An 18491-nucleotide genomic window follows, 5' to 3' on the forward strand; every position below is an offset into this window, starting at 1 on the left:
TTACAACACATGTTATTTCCAATTGTGTAGCCCAGCCCTTGAGAAAGAAATGCCCAGGTGACTAAGCCAGTCGGCCAAACTCAATGGTCAACCGAAGTGGATGGGAATGGCTGGAGGTATGTAAATTCTGGAACACCTAGAAAAACTCAAAAGGATGGGCAGACACACTTAATCAAAATAAAAGGAAGTCCAAGTAAACAGTCATGGTCATCTGAAGGCCAATGAATCAATTGTTCAGAAATGCAAATTTTTCCATTTTCCAAAAGAAGAGTTACTATTTCAAACTCAATTAAATTCAACTGGTATTTGTTGATCTTGAGGCCCCAAAGACTTCTCCCTTTCTAGAAGAAAGAGCCCATGCACAAGGATGGAGCTTAACCAGCACTTGTTGACCAGCTAGTTGATTCCCAGCCTCCTTCTCCTGGCTTCTGACCATGAGCAACAGTCACAGGAAGCTTTTCTTCTTAAGGCTACTTAGCTTGGAACACTAGAGTGGCCTCATTGCTCGTCAATAATCCATTTTGCAATGACCCAACACGGAAGACTTCAGACAAAAAAATTTACTTAAGGAAGAAGCTAAACTTAAGGTGGGAACATAACCAGACTTTGTTTTTCTTTATAGTTCTATGATAAAACATTCCTTTGAGGATTTCTAAAAAGAATCATTTAATACTTAAAATTTTTCATAGGATAGAAATAGCCTAATCCAGCCAGTACACCATTGTATTATCCTTCATGCTCACACCTCTAGGGAGACATTTAATCCTTTCCACATTTTTTTTAACTGGAGGAAAGGGCAAACCAGGCATTCAAAGAATGGACTCCAAGCCATGGGCTTTGATTAAGGTCCAAGCTGAGATTGTGAGCTCAGGTGCCCTGAAGAAAATGGCCCCAGTTGCTGACATCTGCTGTTACTTTCTCAACTTTTTATTTTTTCAAGGCAAACTTCTTTATTAATTGAGCTAAACTATTGCTTAGTTTCACAATGGCTTCATGGGATAGTTTTGATTCGAGGTTTAAAGGTTATTTCTCGGCAATAGATTCAAGGGTTCCCCGGTCTTGATAGGTCCAGTAAGTCTAGTTTCCATATGAATTTGGGGTTCTGTTCCCCAACTTTTCTCCTTTTGGCCAGGATCCATTTTTGGGTCCTGGATGAAAATGTTCAGTGATGGTAGCTGGGCACCATCTATTTCTTCTGGTCTCATGGCAGAGGAGGTAGTAGCTCAGGAGGTAACTGAACCTGCAGTCCATTTCCTTTCCCAGTTCCTGGGTCTCCTTCTTGCTCTGCTTTTCAGGCAAATAGAGACCAATTCTTGTATTTTGGGTGGCTGCTCACAAGCTTGTAAGACCGCAGGCACTACTCACCAAACTAGTAGGTGGATCAACTTTTTCTATATGCATCACCCTCTGATGTTCAGAAAGAAGAGCAGACACAGGCAAAGAGAACTCCACTGTACTAAAGAAGTAACGGGGAGTCTGGCAAATAAAACACCCACCCCTTCCTTGACCACCTTACTCAACAAATCTCACAATGAAGGCCCATGTATTTCATCAGGACACAATCGACCAGGAGATCCTTGCTGAGCCCTAGGGTGCTGTGATGGTTAATGTTATGTGTCAACTTGGCTAGGCCATGATTCTCAGTGGTTTGGCAGACATTTTGTAATCTGACATGAGCAGCTAATCAGTTGGAAAGGGGGTTCCCTTGGGGGGTGGCTTGCATCCAATATGTATGGATGTTCTGGCAAAGTTTGCTATCTCTTGAGCCTGCACTCATCTCCTGGTCTGACCTCCGGTTCTTGGCGAAGCCTTCAGCCAGGCCCTGACCTTCTGATTATGGATTCACCAGCTCCTGAAACCCCGTGAGCCTGCAGCCTGCTACCTGACCTGCAGATTTGGGGTTTGTCAGTCCTTGCAACCATGTGAGTCAGGAGAAGGATTTGGCCTGCCACCTTACCCACGGATTTACGATTTACCAGGCCCCACAACTGTGTGAGCCATTTCCTTGAAGTAAATCTCTCTTTCTATATATTTATATATATACTTCACTGCGTTTTGCTCCTCTAGAAAATTCAGCCTAAAACAATCAGGAGTAGACTGAACTTCAGTTGCCAATCCACTTTACCAATGATTTGCATCCTTCTCTGTTGTTAGCTGCAGTCCACTTGGTCCCTGACTCACGGTGACCCCATACACAATGAAACAAAACGTGTCATCCCTATGACTGGTTGCAGATCTGACCACTGTGATCCACAGGGTTTTCACTGGCTGATTTTCAGAAATAGATGAACAGGCCTTTCTTCCTAGTCCTTCTTAGTCTGGAAGCTCCACTGAAACTGTTCAGCATCATAGCAACATGCACCCCCACTGACAGACGGGTGGTGGCAGTGCATGAGATACATCGGTCAGCAATTGAACCTGGATCTCCCACATGGAAGGCAAGAATTCTACCACTGAACCACTGCTGTCCTCTGCATCCTTGTCAATGACCCCCGTTTTAGAACAGAGCTGCTAGATATGCTCCCTTCAGTTTCTGGGCTCACTTATGAGGAAGGCACCAAGGAGAAGTGAAATAATCAGCAAGCAGGCTATAGGCCAGAAGGATTGAGAAGCAAAGATAAGGCAACTCAAAGATCAGATGAGCAGCGCCTGAATACCCTAGAGCTGGAAGTCCTTGGGTTTCCTGAGCAGTTCACTCCATCACCTGACCCTGGCTCCCCATGGGCCCCCTGCAGCCAAGCATCCTCCTAGAGAGCCTTGAAAACAGCTGAAATAACAAGAAGATCGGCAGACTTTTTTGGCAGAGGGCTCTGTTGGTTTTCCAGAGACAAAAGCTTCTGATGAGTCAAAGCCAAAAGAGACAAAGGTGGGGGGGGGGGTCCCTCTGGTTGCAGAGTTCATTTGTTTTACCCACAAAATCAGAGCGTGCTCTTGTGGGCTGGCTTTGGGGCTAGAAGTCACACTGGCTCTGCCAGGTGGGGTGCTGGGTACCAGCCGTCAAAGTGTAGTCTGAAACAATGGCTCATGTGTTCAGTCATTGATCCACCAAAGGTGGACTGAGTGACAGGTCTCAATCTAGGCACTGGGCACACAGCAGTGAACGGAACAAACAAAAGCCCTGGACCAAGAAATAAAATTAATACCATCAGGAAAGCTTAAGCGCTAGGAAGAAAATCAAAGCAGGAAGGAGACCCAGAGCATGAAGGTGGAAAGGTGCAAAGTTAAAAAGAGTGGTGGGGGAAGACCTCACTGAAAAGGTGGTATAAGCCATCCCCAGATTACAAACAAGTTCCACTCCTAAATCAGCCTTGAAGCCAAATTTGTACATAAGTTGGAACAGTGAGGTACGGTTTGTACTTAACGTCGGTTGGTCAGTTTGTCGTGGTATATAGTATATAGTGACCTTTCTATGCATAAAAAACATGAAACAAACACTTCCAGATACACTAAAACATCTTTAACATAATAATACAGTAATAAGAATATAATAGTAATAATAATAACGTTTTGATGCATGTCACAAAGTAGTGCCCATTTGTTATTACAAACCATTGTATTTACCTCGAATTTTTAATATGATAGGCTTTTGGGGGGGCTGTTTTGAAACCGCAAGTGGTACATAAACAGGCATTCTAGCCCGGGGACTGCCTGTATTTTGTATAACAATCCATAGGAGGTAGGGGAGTGAGCTCTGCAGCTCTCCGGGAAACACACAGCAGGCACAGCAAGCAGCAAGTGCAAAGGTCTGGCAGGTCTGAGGAGCAACAAGGAAGCCACTTGATGGAGGAGCAAAGGGTGAGACAGGGCGAGAATCTGAGGAGCCATAGAGGAAATGAAAGTGGGGCTTAGACAGACTTTTACTAAGCGAGATTGGACCCCAGGGAGGGTTTGACCAGGAGTGGCCAGACCTGACTTACATTGTAACAGAATCCCTCTGGCTGCTCTGTTGCTAATGAACAAAGGCACTGCAGGGTAGCAAGGGGAGAAGCTGAGGAGTCCACTGCATCAGTCCAGGTGAGTATAGGTGAGGCAGTGCTAGAGTGAGTCGGCAAAATGCCTAGGGCACAAAACCTGCAGAAGCAGCGCTCCCCCAAAGGGGTGACCCTGCACCTGCACTGCCCTGAGAGTGAGTGTGACCTCCTTAAATTTTGCAGCTAGGGCGCCTCATTTGCCTCACACTAGTCTAGGATGGGTGCTCTGGTGGTGCAGTGGTTAAGCACTCAGCTACTAACCAAAAGGTCAGCAGTTCGAACCCACCAGCCATTCAGCGGGAGAAAGACTTGGCAATCTGCTCCTGAAAAGATTAAACCAAAAACCCATTGCCATCGAGTCAATTCTGACTCATAGCAACCCAATAGAACAGAGCAGAACTGCTCCACGGGGTTTCCAAAGGAGCATTTGGTAGATTCAAACTGCTGATCTTTTGGTTAGCAGCCAAACAATTACTGTATGGCCTCGGAACCCTATGGGGCAGTTGTACTCTGTTACATGGGGTCGCTGTGAGTTGGAATCAACTCAACAGCACACAACAACAGTCTGGGATGGTAAGACCTCGTCTTGCTTACTTTGGACACATCATCAGGAAAAACTAATCACTAGAAAAGGGCATCATGATTGGTAAAGTAGAGGGTCAGCAAAAACTAGGGAAACCCTCAGTGAGATAGACTGGCACAATAGCCACAGCAATGGGCTCAAACATATCGAAGATCATGAAGATAGTGCAGGACCAGGCAACATTTTGCTCTTTTTTTTTTACACATAAGGTTGGAAACCCTGGAGGCGTAGTGGTTAAGTGCTATGGCTGCTAACCAAAAGGTCAGCAGTTTGAATCCACCAGGTGCTCCTTGGGGCAGTTCTACTTTGTCCTGTAGGGTCGTTATGAGTCAGAATTGATTCAGTGGCAACAGGTTTGTTTTTTTATTTTTGTTTATACATAGGTTACCATGAGTTGGAGTCGAACTGATAGCAACTAACAGCAAGTGTAGGCCTAAAAAAAAAAAAAAAAGGTGGACAGAAAAACCCAGTTACTTCAGTATTCGGAACAAATGGCTATTTAATGTCAAAGTGTAATAGACATTCTCTTGGCCCCTTCTTTAGCCCTCGACCCCAACGTGTCAGTTTGGGGCTGGCCCAATCTTGAAAGATCACTTGTTGGAGTGTATCTGGGAGGCTGGTCTTCGCTACAACAGAGGTTGCAGAGGACATTCTTGATCGGAACCTCCATCCAGGCTGGGAGAGCGATTCCACTTAGGTAATAAGCAACTAATTGAAATGAGTTTTGGAATTGCAAAGTAATGGTGCCTCTGGATAAGTCTGGAATTCATGGCGTATCCTTGTTGTTGGGTGCCATCAAGTTGATTCCAACTCATAGCCACCCCACGTGATAGAGCAGAGCTGCCCCATAGAGTTTTCTTGGCTGTAATCTTTACGGAAGCTGATCAGGAGGTCTTTCTCCCTCAGAGCTGCTGGGCAGGTTTGAATCACCAACCTTTTGGTTGGCAGCTGAGTGCTTAACCAGGGCACCTTCAGCTGATTGAAAAGCATTTTTTTTTTTTTTTAAGCTTTTAGACTCCAGGCCAGACTCTGTTGTTGGAAATAATACTTCTCTGACCTGGACGATGCCAGGAAGCCCAGCCCTAGGGGGCTTATGAGGCTGGAGCCTCCTATTGGAGCTGTCACAAAATGAAGCCATGTGGCAGGAGCCAATTTGGGAGAGCAGCGGTGGTGTCAGGTCATGCATCTAAAACCCAGTGGCCCTGCGGAAATGATACTGGGGTCCTGGAGCACGGGTCAGAAAAAAGCAGAGAGTGGATGGGCCTCTGAGCACCCTTTCTCTAATATGCTGTTCTCCATGTGAAAAATCATGAGGGCTGTCAAGTAGAAATGGCTCAAGGTCAAATACATGAAATCAGGTCCCTGGAAGCCTATTTCCCAAAATGATCGGGGACTTTTCGCAAAGCTATTGTCTTAGTTATCCAGTGCTGCTCTGACAGAAATACAAGTGGATGGCTTTAACAAACAGAAATGTATTCTCTCACAGCTTAGGACACTAGCAGTCAGAATTCAGGGCACCAGCTCCCGGCGAAAGCTTTCTCTCTCTGTCAGTCCTGGGGGAAAGTCCTCGTCATCAATCTTACCCTGGTCTAGGAGCTTCTCAGTGCAGGAACCACAGGTCCAAAGGACACCCTTCCCTCCCAGCACTTCTTCCTGGGCGGTATGGTGTCCCTATCTCTCTGCTGGTTTCTCTCTCCTTTTATCTCTTGTAAGATAAAAGGTGATGGGGGCCACACCCCAGGGAAACTCCCCTGACATGGGATCAGGACTATGACATGAGTAAGGGTATTGCATCCCACCGTAATCCTCTTTAACACGACCTAATCCTGCCTCATTAACATCATAGAGGTTAGGATTCACAACACATAGGAAAATTACATCAGATCACAAAATGGAGGATAACCACATAATACTGGGGATCATGGCCTAGCCAAGTGGACACACATTTTTAGGGGACACAATTCAATCCATTAATAGCTGTATTTACTTATTATTTGTTAAACATTTTATGCTTAAAAAGGAGCCCTGGTGGCACAGTGGTTAAGCGTTTGTCTGCTAACTAAAAAATCGGCAGTTCGAACCCACCAGCTGCTCCCCAGGAAAAAAATGTGGCAGTCTGCTTCTGTAAAGATTACAGCCTTGGAAACCCTATGGGGCAGTTCTACTCTGTCCTACAGGGTCGCTATGAGTCAGAATCCACTTGACAGCAACTGGTTTATGTTTAACATATTATTTGTTAAACAGCATAGATTGTTGTTATAGTGTTTATAATTAATGTGTTCAACAACATATACAAAAGCTGAAAAACTCCGCTTCCCTAACATTCAGATTCAACAGTTATCAACATATGGCCTGTCTTGTTTCCTCTTGCTCCCCTTGACTTCCCTTCTACTCCCCCTCCACATACACAGAATTCTTTTTAAGCAAACCCCAGATATCATATCATTTTGTACATAAATATTGCTATGCAGCTCTCTAAAATATTTTTTAAGAATAACTACATTCGCATTACTATCCCTTTAAAAATTAACAATAATTCTTTTAAACCAGTTGCCCAGTGAATGGATTCCGACTCATGGCAACACCATATGTGCTGAAGCTGAACTGTTCTCCAGGGGGTTTTTGGTGGCTGGTTTTTCAGAAGTGGATTGCCAGGTCTTTCCTCCAAGGCACCTCTGTGTGGACTTGAACCTCCAACCTTTAGGTCAGCAACTGAACTTGTTGTTTAGTATTATAAAAGGCTCAATCAGTGTTCGAACATCCCCTATTGTCTCATCTTTTTTTTTTTTTTTTTTTACAGTTGGTTTGTTCAAATCAGGATCTAAACAAGGTCTACACATTGCATTTAGCTCATGTGTCTTTTTTCATGTATAGGTTTCCCCTCTCTCTCTTTTTCCCTGCAATATACTTGTTAAATATACTGGGGCATTTGTTCTATAAAATTGCTCAAATTTTGGATTTGGCCGACTGCATCCCCATGATGTCATTTAAAAGGTTCCCCCAGCCCCTCTTTTCTCTGCAGACTGGTCTGTTGATCTAGAGGTGAGATCAGATTCAGGTTCAAGTTTTTAGCAGTCCCACCTCATGCATCTTACCTTTTCTCTTTGTTACACCAAGGCAAGAGAACTTTGTCACACCCAGATTAATCAGCAGGTTCACGTGTTAACGTTGTCATTTTTGTCTTTGCGATTTTTGCAGGGAAAGTAGGGGATTTCTCTTAAACGTGATATACTATCTTTTCTATTTTTGTGGATTTATCCTCGCCCCTGGATTTGTTCTGCCTCCTGGGTGGTGTAAAATGGTTAATGGTCTGGGCTGCTAACCAAAAGGTTGGAAGTTCAAGTCCACCCAGAGGCACCTCGGAAGAACGTCCTGGTCACTTACTTCTGAAAAACAAGCCATTCAAAACCGTATGGAGCACAGTTCTACCCTGACGCACATGGGCAGGCCACGAATCTGGGCCAACTTTACAGGAACTGGTTAACTTCAATTAAATGTCTTGGAGTCCTTCTAAGTTTACCTGACAACCTCTGAGGCTGAGACTGAGGCTCAGGCCAGGGCAGGGGCAGAGGTAAGAGTAAGACCAAATTTGAAAGAGAGAGAAAAAAAAAAAAAAAACTCAATTCAGTTACTTAACACATTTGCCCCTCAGGTGGTTGATTTTGGGGATGTGTTTGGCCTGTTTCCAGAAGAATGTACCCAGGATTCATTCACTAGCTGTGTGACCTTGGACAAGTTACCGAACCTCTCTGTGCTCGGTTTCCTCACTTACCTAACAGTGGAGCCACTGTAAACTCCCCAAACTCAAACACAATGTGATAATAAAATGACCTGATGCAAGGAAAACCTGAGCACAGTGCCTGCGCCCAGTAAGTGCTCAGACCTGTTGCTACTATCATTACACCTCTTGATTGTTTCGTGGATAAAGCAATAACAAATATGAGAGCACTGGGAAAAAGTACTATGCTAGCCCAAAGCGTTACTAAAATTAATAAACAAAACTATTCTGAGTGGAGATGATGAAACCTGGGCTCCCTGCATCTATTGGCTGAATCTTTGCCAGCACTCTTTGTCATCGTGCTCTGCTGTTGGATTCTCAGCCCAAGAAAGTAGAAGCTGCGGACACCACTGTCACAACAACGAAGGGAAAACGACAAGTCATTCCAGCTTGCATTTTCAAACCTTCAGACTGTGGTTCCTTCCTTGTCCCACAATGTCTTGGCCGCCTCTGCCATTTTGACAAAACCTGAGCCAGGTACCCTTGGCCAGGCAGACTCTGCTGGCAGCTGGTATGCTGCTTGGAGGGCGCTACACCAAAAAACCAAACCTGTTGCCATCAAGTTGATTTCGACTCATAGCAACCCTACGGGACAAAGTAGAACTGCCCCTGGGGTTTCCAAGGAGCACCTGGTGGATTCAAACTGCCAGCCTTCTGGTTAGCAGCTGTAGCTCTTAACCACTACGCCACCAGGGTAGGACGCTACCTACCAGCAAATCTGGTTTTGGACAATATAACCGTATGAGGTCAAGACGTAGAGTGGGTTGTGGAGATCCCCCTTTGCTTTTACCAATTGAAAGTAGAGATTATGCTTCAATATCAGAAACATTCAATCTAGGATGGAAGCTCCTTGAGGGAAGGAGTGTTTGCCTGTTTTATGCACTGCATGATCCTGGTGCCAGGAGTCCTGGTGGTACAGTGGTTAAACTCTAGGTTAGGTCAGTGGTTCAAACCCACCCACCTCTCCGCGGGAGAAAGAATGTGGCAGTCTGCTTTTGTAAAGATTTACAGCCTTGGAAACACGATGAGGAAGTTCCGCTCTATCCTATAGGGCTGCTACAAGTTGGAACTGACTCGCCACCAGCGGGTTTGGTTGTTTTGTTCATCTTGATACCTAGTATGTAAAAAAATATATCTATATTTACATATATATACACACACACACACATATGTATATATTTGTCTTTGAGTCAACTCCAACTCACGGCAACCCCATGTGTGTCAGAGTAAAACTTTGTTCCATAGGGGTTTCAATGGCAGATTTTTTAGAAGTACATCACTAGGCCCTTCTTCCGAGGCACCTCTGGATGGACTCGAACCTCCAACCTTTTGGTTACAGCTGAGCGTGTTAACTGCACCACCCAGGGATGCCAGCTAGCACATAGGGTGTCCAGTAGATTCTTGCTGAATGAAGGCATCTAATATGAACAACTACGGCCAAGCAGGCTCCCTCTTGCCTTGAAAACCCAGCTTTCTTTAATCATTTCCCTAACCTCAGATGGGCTTTCCAAGTTCCCCTTCTTCTGAGATGTTCACTTATACTTGCTCACTTGTAAAATTGCACTTGTTGAAATGCTGCTTTAAGTAATAATCACACATCGGTCCCGTCTTCTGAACTAGGCAGTAAACACTTTGCGAGAAGGGACCACATCCTCTGGGGTGAGGTTTTGTGGTCTGCGAGGCTACTGCATTCATCATGGCTCACAAGTGGGCTGTGGACAGGCAGGGGCTTCTCAGGGAGAGGAAGAATGAAGTGGAATGGAAGGACTGACACTCCCCACGCCCGGCCCCACATGTATCCCTCAATTTCACCAACCACGTCAGGGGAGGGCTTCTCCCTGCCTCTTGCCCACAACACAATCCCAGAGCCCCCTGCTACCTTCTTTGAGTCAGCGCCTTGTTGCTGTTGTTAGCTGACATCCAGTCGGCCCTGACTCATGGTGACCCCATGCACAACAGACAAAGCGCTACCCAGTTGTGCTCCAACCTCATGACTGGTTACAGATCAGACTATCGCGATCCATAGGGTTTCCATTGGCTGATTTTCAGAAGTAAATCGCCAGGCCTTTCTTCCTAGTTCCTCTTAGCCTGGAAGCTCCCCAGAAACCTATTCAGGGTCATAGCAACACACAAGCCTCCACTGACACACAGTGGCTGCAAATGAGGTGCACTGGCTGGGAATTGAACCCGGGTCTCTCACATGAAAGGTGAGAGTTATATCACTGGACCACCAACGACCCCATTGTTTTCTCCCTAGTAATCCGGAAATGCATGGATGCATGTCCCTAAATGGAAGCTTAACTTTGCATATTGTTTCAGGAGCATGAATGAAGGAAGGTGAGGCCAGATAAAGACTGTGCCTGTTTAGACAAGGTGTGGACAGCCAGCATCTCCCTTCAGGTAAGGAACAGAGCAGGAGAACAGGTTTCTATCCCTTGGGCCTGGGAGAACCTGGTGGGTGGGGTGACTTCCACAAGCACCCGGAGAAAGCCTGATTTCATCGGGCAAATTCCACCGGCCCCACGCACAGCACGAACCTCAAACAGCACTCTCCAGAATTTCCAACCAGATTTCGTGACTCACGACTGTGTCGTAAAAGCTTAATAGGACCTATATTTATTCCTAAAAGCAACATGATTAAAAATAATTTGTTCTGAGTTTTTTTTTTACAACTTCTGCAACAGGCTTGAGATGGTTTTCAGAGGCCTCCCCAAGATGAAGTTCTCTATTTATTGATTCATTTTTCTTTCTTTTGAAGTAGTGACAGGATGACAAAAATACGGCAGCAATGAACGATGCCAACTGAGCAGTCTGGGAAGAGAATTCAGTGTTAAAAGCAAATAAACGTACTCCCCTGTAAAGGAGACGCACCCAGTGATAGGTTACCGTAAGCAAGGAATGGCAGCCAAGCGTGGTAGCAGTCAGAGCGCTAGAGGCCTCCACTGCCTGGGTGGGGAGGTGCCCTCACTGTCCACAAATACAGCATGCCCTTTCCTACCTGCCTCCCTCCCATGCTACTAACCACCCTGCCCCTCCCTTAGCTCAACCCTTTCACCCTCACCAGGCCTTCCCTGCCTGTTTGAGGACTCACTGACCCCATCCTTCAATCCCCCCATGTCTTAGTTATTGTCTTAGTTATCTAGTGCTGCTATAACAGAAATACCACAAGAGGATGTCTTTAACAAACAGAAGTGTATTCTCTCACAGTCTAGGAAGCTAGAAGTCTGAATCCAGGACGTCAGCTCCCAGGGAAGGCTTTCTCTGTCGATTCTGGGGGAAGGTCCTTGTCATCAATCTTCCCCTGGTCTAGGAGCTTCTCAGCACAGGGACCACGGGTCCAAAGGACACCCTCTGCTCCCAGCACTTGTGTCTTGGGGGCATGATGTCCCTATCGCTCTGCTTGGATCACGAAATAGAGGACAACCACATAACGCTGGGGATCATGGCCTAGCCAGGTTGACATATATTTTGGGGGTCACTATTCAATTCATGACAGGTGGGAACTACATCTTTCTTATGGTCATATTAATATGGGCAACAATCAGTGACCTTCAATTTTTTTTTTTGCTTGGCAATCCCCTAAGAAAATTTTGAAAAAAAAATAATAAACCTCCTGAAACAGTTTTAAGTCGGTATCTCGAATGTTTCATTGTAACTTTAAATAGCTGTAAAACACATAATTTTTATTGTACTTGTAAATGTTCAACTTTAAAATAAAGCTATTAACCTACTCTTTTAAATGAATCTAGTGTAATATAAATACCATAACAATTTGCTATCCACTATTCATTTAAAAATGACGAGATTTCTCATTGTCAGAAATTTTATATCGTTTCTTTTTCTTTTGCTCAAAACTGTATTTCCATTCAACTCGCCCCGCAGAATTCTATTCCAACATAATAAACTTCTGAGGCGTTGACAGTTCAAGGGGTAAAATCCTTGCCTATCATGTGTGAGACGCGGGTCAGTTCCTGGCCAATGTACTTCAAGCACAGCCACCACCCGTCCGTCAGTGGAGGCTCGCGTGTTGCTATGATGCTGAACAGGTTTTAGTTTCTTCCAAACTAAGACAGGCTGCGAAGAAAGGCCTGGCAACCTACTTCCATAAATCAGCCAATGAAAACCCTATGGATTACAACAGTCCAGTCCACAACCGTTGTCAAGGATTTCATTTTACTTGGATCCACAATCAACACCCATGGAGGCAGCAGTCAAGATATCAAATGACCCATTACAGCGGGCAAATCTGCTGCAAAAGACCCCTTTAAAGTGTGAAAAAGCAATGATGTCACTTTAAGGACTAAGGTGAGCCTGACCCAAGCCATAATATTTTTAATCGCCTCATATACATGTGAAAACTGGACAATAAGGAAAACTGAAGAAGAACTGGTGCCTCTGAATTGTGGTGTTGGCAAAGAATACTGAATATACCATTGGTTGCCAAAAGAATGAACAAATCTGTCTCGGAAGAAGTACAGCCAGAAACCTCCTTAGAAGCAAGGTTGGCGAGACTACGTCTCACATACTTTGGACATGTTATCAGGAGGGACCAGTCCCTGGAGAAGGGCATCATGCTTGGTAAAGTAAAGGGTCAGTAAAAAAAAAGGAAGACCCTTATGAGATGGACTGGCAAAGTGGCTGCAACAATGGGATCAGGCATAAGAACGATCGTGTGGATGGTGCAGGATTGGGCAGTGTTTTGCACTGTTGTACAGAGGGCCTGCTATGAATTAGAACCAACTCGACAACACCTAATAACAAGCCACAACTGATCATGGGGATGGTGTGGGACTGTGCAGTGTTTAGATCTACTGTGCATGACGGTCGCCATGAGTCAGGTGCCAACTCAACACCAAAAAAAAAAAAAAAAAACCCAACAAGTAATAAACTTCTACTTTCAAAAGTCCTTTTTTAGTTGCCTTATCCTACTTTCCTGCAATACAAACTTTGTATATAAATTGAAATTCAATGTTTTACTTTCTTCCAAGTGTAAAAAATTCCCTCCTGGAATTGAGTTACTATCACAATTATTATTGTAAGTAATAAGTTATAATAAATCAACACACATTACAAATTTTGACAAATTATTATTAAGCATAAAAGTAAATTTTATTGGAAATGCATCTTTAGCAAGACAGCCTGGAGGACGGGCCATACTGACTTGGAGAAAGGTGGTTTCCCCGGCATCAGTATTTCTATTTCCCCTCCAGAGGCTTTTACAGCTAGAGCAACGTACCACGGTAAGACCCTTTGTGACGGTTAGGGCTGTGTGTCACCTTGGCTGGGCCATGATTCTCAGTGGTTTGGCAGTTACATAATAATGCAATCACCTCTATGATGAGATCTGATATAATGTAATTTCCTCGATGCTGAGATCTGCTATGAGCAGCCAATTAGTTGAAAGGGCATTCCCTTGCGGGTATGGCCTGCACCCAATATACATGGACTTTCTGGCAAAGCTCACTGGCTTTTGCTCTGCTCTGGATCCTGCATTCAGCTCATCATCATCTGATCTCTGGTTGTTGGGACTTCAACCAGCAGCCTGCCATCTTACCTGCCAATCTTGGGTTTGTTAGCCCCTGCAGCTACATGAATCAGGAAAAGCCTCCAGCTTCCAGTCTGACACCTGGCCCCCAGACTTGGGACTTTCCACAGGAGTCATTTCCTTAATATAAATCTCTCTCTCTATATATATATGTACACAGAAACCCTGGCGGCATAGTGGTTAAGAGCTACAGCTGCTAATTAAAAGGTCGGCAGTTGAAATCCATCAGACGTTTCTTAGAAACCCTATGGGGCAGTTCTACTCTGCCCTGTAAGGTCGCTATGAGTTGCAATCGACTCAACAGAAGGGATTTGGTTTTGGGTATATATATATATATACACACACAAACACATATGTATGCTTTGCTGGTTTTGCTTCCATAGAGAACCCAGCCTAAAACACCCTTCCTCTGGTAGGGGAGGCCAACTGTGCAGGAAAATTATGGAACACTTAGCCTCCACCGCAGGCAAGTTCTCAGCTGCATTTTTGGGAAAAGTTGATATCCTAAAAACAGATTCCCCTAAACTATCTGTATCCAAGACTCCTTCGGCAAATCTTCAAATCCCACCTCCCCTGAGAACATACATTCCTGCAAACTGTCAAATGTTGGAGGTGGGGTGGAGGGCCCACAAACCTAAGTTAAACCCAGGATATTGACCAGGAGGAGTTCCTGGATGAAAAAATTTGAAAGGCTGTCTGGTGCCTGGAGGAAAAAAAAAAAAAACAGTTGCTTTGAGTTGCCTCCAACTCATGGTGATCCCATGTGCGTCTGAACAGAACTACACTCCATATGGTTTTCAATGGCTGGTTTTTCAGAAGTAGATCACCAGGCCTTTCTTCCGAGGTGCCTCTGGGTAGATTTGAATCACCATCTTTTGGTTGGCAGCTGAGCATGTCAACCATTGGCACCACTCAGGGACTTCATTGCCTGGAGAAGCAGATATTAAAATTTTAAAACAAGAATTTGCTTCCATCCAATACAAGTTAAGTCTAGGGCACTCAAAACATAGGCCTCTAGGTGAGATAATGGGGGTGGGGGAGCTACAGGTTCAAGAGGGGAAGAGGTCACATACACCCTCTTCTTTGGCTGCCCTGAAGACCCAGCCCTGAAAGCAGGCCTGCAGGACCCTCCCCTCAGAGCTCCATGTGAGATTCCTGCCCATCTACTTACCCCAAGTTGGAGTTCTCACAGGCTGGTAAATGCAGTGAGCTTATTTGCAAGCCAGGGTCATATCTGCCTAGCAACCCAACATGCAGACTTTAAGAGACTATAAACATGGACAGAGAACAGGCAGGCCAGCTCAGCACAAAAGGATCTGTTCTCATGCAAATAGACCTAAACAAGAGGGCTAGAAAAGAGAGACCAGTGGAGACAGCTCTGAGGAGCCAACTCATTTCCCAAGATGTTTAGGGATTTTTTCAGGGCATCATTCTAGCCTTGCCCACTGGAAACAAAGGGCCAGAGGGGCTCTGCCTGCCACCTGGCTCGGGACAGACACGACAGAAGAGGCTAAGAGGGGACCAGGGGCCTTCACTTACTTTCCTGAATTTTCTGGTCCTGTACTCCAGATTCCAAAGGTTCTTTTGTTCTTACTTAGAACTAAACAGAGTTTTGTTTGGGGGGGGTTTGATTAGCATGGTAAACAAGTAGTGCTTTCCCTCGTTTCGCTTTCCCTGAAGGAATGAAAGAAGCAGGGGTTTTCACGCTTGGTCTCACCGGGATTGAGGAGACATGGTGAAGCCAGCCTTTAACCAGGGCGGGCAAAAGTCAGTGTTCGCACTGGCAGGGCTGGGTGGAGACTGTGTTTCCGGTCACCTCTCCATGATCTAAAGGCAGATGGTAAATGACCTCTTTGGATGAGCATACAGGGACACCAGTTGCAAAAAGGGCCAGTTGTGTAACCTTGGGCAAATCCCTCCAGGACTCTGGACCTCTCTTTACCCATCTGTAGAGTGAAGATGACGACAATGTCCACTTCAGAAGTCCGCTGACGGGGTTAAAATTAGGTCATGTATGTATGGCACTTAATACAGTGTCAGGAAAAATGTGAGCACACAAACCACAACAATGACATGTCTTGTTGAGACTTGGATCTGATTTTTGGCCAACATATGTCATGTGCAGCCACCACCCACCTGTCAGTGGTGGACTGTGTTGCTTGATCCTGAACACGTTTCAGTGGAGCTTCCAAGCTTAGGGGGACTAGGAAGAAAGGCCTGGAGATCCACTTCTGAAAATCTGCTAATGAAAACCTATGGATCGATCACAGTGGTCTGATTCACAACCAATCATGGAGATGGTGTGGGACCGGGCAGTATTTCGCTCCAGCGTGCATGGATCGCCATGAATCAGGGGCCGACTCGAAGGCAGCTAACAGCAACTATGATTAATACGATTGTGACCCCCAACAGCCAGGAGTTTCATTTGCTCAAACACTCAGATGTGACTTATCCAATCATTCATTCACCTCTAGGGCTTTTGGCATTATCTGTCTGGTTTTTTAAATCAAGAAACTGAAGCATTAAGCTCTTATGTAACTTGCTTGGAGTCACCCAGTTATAAATGATGGGCTGCCCCCCAGGTTCCTAAGCAGGACTCAACACAATACAGGCCGCGTCGTATTAAATGGAACGTTTCCAGAGTGACGGCACTAATGCCCTGCAAGATCCTAAATGTCAAAGGTTACTGTGTTTTAGCATTACGTGGTTTCACTTTAGGAGTCCCTGGGTATTGTAAAAGGTTAAGGGTGAGGCTACTAACCAAAAGGCTGGCGGTTTGAACCCTCCCGAAGGCACCTCAGAAGAAAGGCCTGGCACCCTGCTTCTGAAAGTTCATAGCCATGAAAGCCCTATGGAGTGCAGTTCTACTCTGCAACACATGGAGTCGCCATGAGTCAGAATCCACTCAGTGGCAACTGATTTTTTTCATTTGGTTTTCACATGATTAAAATCAGTTTCTAAATACCACTGCAAGTTAATTCTTTGAAGAACAAGCCATAAAAGGATGATTTGTGTTGGAGTCAGCAATTAGGCTTGGTAAGCCATAAATACTAACAACAAAAGCTAATGGCTACTGAGGACTTACCATATGTTACCAAATACTCCTCACTTTACAGACGTCATAAATTATATCCTTCAACTCTGGGAAGTTCTGCCGTTATCCCCATTTTACAGATTTGAAAGCTGATGCTCCAAGAAGTTAAGTTACTCATACAAGGTTGCAAAGCTATTCAGTGGCACTCTGCCTCTACAGTACTGGCCAAAACAGGGCACTTTGCACCAACACACTTGCTCCCTACCTAACCCACACCAGAGATTGGTAACACCAATGGCTGGCATTTAACCCTGCAGAAAAACTTGCCGTCCAGTGGATTCCCACTCATAGTGACCCTATAGGACAGAGCAGAGCTGCCCCATAGGGTTTCCAAGGCTATAATCTTTACAGAAGCAGACTACCACATCTTTCTCCCAGGGAGCAGCTGGTGGGTTCCTACCACTGACCTTTCAGTTAGCAGACCAGTGCTTAACCACTGCACCACCCACCCACTGTCATCAAGTCAATTCAACTCATAGCAACCCTATAGGGTTTCTGAGGCTGTAAATCTCTTCAGAAGCAGACTGCCACATCTTTCTCTCGCTGAGCCACTGGTGGTTTCCAACTACTGACCTTTTGGTTAGCAGTCCCTCACTTTAAACACTGTCATTAACCCAGCGGACCCTATCCTAAAATAGCGAGAAATCAGGCTCCTCCCGGTGGTGGCCCTCCGTGCACACACTCCCAAACTAGGCTCTTTTGAGTTACTGACATCCCAAGGACATTCCCCCGAATCCCAACGAAGAGAGCAGCCGGTGCCAACCGTCTGTGAGGGAATGCAGAGAAAAAGGCTTTGCTTTGGAACAGGCCTCACAGTGGCCCTGGGTGTGACGTGGAGGCCAGGAAGCCAAGCCTACGCCCTCGCGGGCTCTGAAATGCCTGGGATCTAACACTGCTTTGTGCCCACGACAGGTCGTAACTGTGGCTTCCTGTGCATCACCTGCTTAGTTCACAGGGACGCTGGGGTAGGGGACTTCGGGATGAGGGCCACGTAGTCCCCAAACCTCCGGGTCCCGCATGAGGCAGCTAGCTGCCTGAGGGTAGGGCAGCCATGCACCTGTGTGGAAGTGGCCTCCTGGCTGGAAGGGAGGGTGCGCGTGCGCCCCGGCCCGGGATGCTGACTCAGCCCGGCGGCTCACATCCCTCTCGCGAAACGCGGATGCTATAGCTGCTGCCTGCTGCTGCTGCAAAGTGAGGGGAGAGCACAAGGCACCCGTAGCAGCCCGGCCGCTCGCTCCCTAGGGCCCTCTGCAACACACCCGCCTCCCTCCCCCGGAAGGGTGCGCGAGTTGACGAAATTGAGGGAAGTGGGCACTGGAGGAGGAACTCAGGGTCCGTGGCGCCGCGCGCGCAGCTCACACCCAAACTGGAAGGAACCTGTTCTGCCCAGGGCGAGCGCGGGGCCGCCGCAGCCGCGAGCAGTGCGCGGGGCCAGTCCCGGCGCGCGCACGCCCTCTAACCCCCAAATCCTCAGGGCTGGGCGGTGGGCGCGCCAGGGGGCTGCGGGTGCGGGGCAGCCC

At 46.1% G+C, this 18491-nt stretch overlaps 1 protein-coding gene across 3 annotated transcripts in view; it reads right to left on the reverse strand.

Moving 5' to 3' along the window:
* Positions 1-18491, reverse strand: part of ARSG (arylsulfatase G) — a 133475-nt gene that overhangs the window by 87412 nt on the left and 27572 nt on the right. Inside the window, exon 1 of one of the 3 annotated variants that reach the window (XM_064270835.1) lies at positions 9294-13177. The exons of the other annotated variants lie outside the window; for them this stretch is intronic. The gene's annotated coding sequence lies outside the window, so the exon portion shown is untranslated. Of the gene's footprint in view, positions 1-9293; positions 13178-18491 lie in introns of those variants that run through there. 3 annotated transcript variants of the gene reach the window in all.

Source organism: Loxodonta africana, chromosome 18 (genome assembly GCF_030014295.1).
Source record: "Loxodonta africana isolate mLoxAfr1 chromosome 18, mLoxAfr1.hap2, whole genome shotgun sequence".
Lineage (NCBI taxonomy): Eukaryota > Metazoa > Chordata > Mammalia > Proboscidea > Elephantidae > Loxodonta > Loxodonta africana.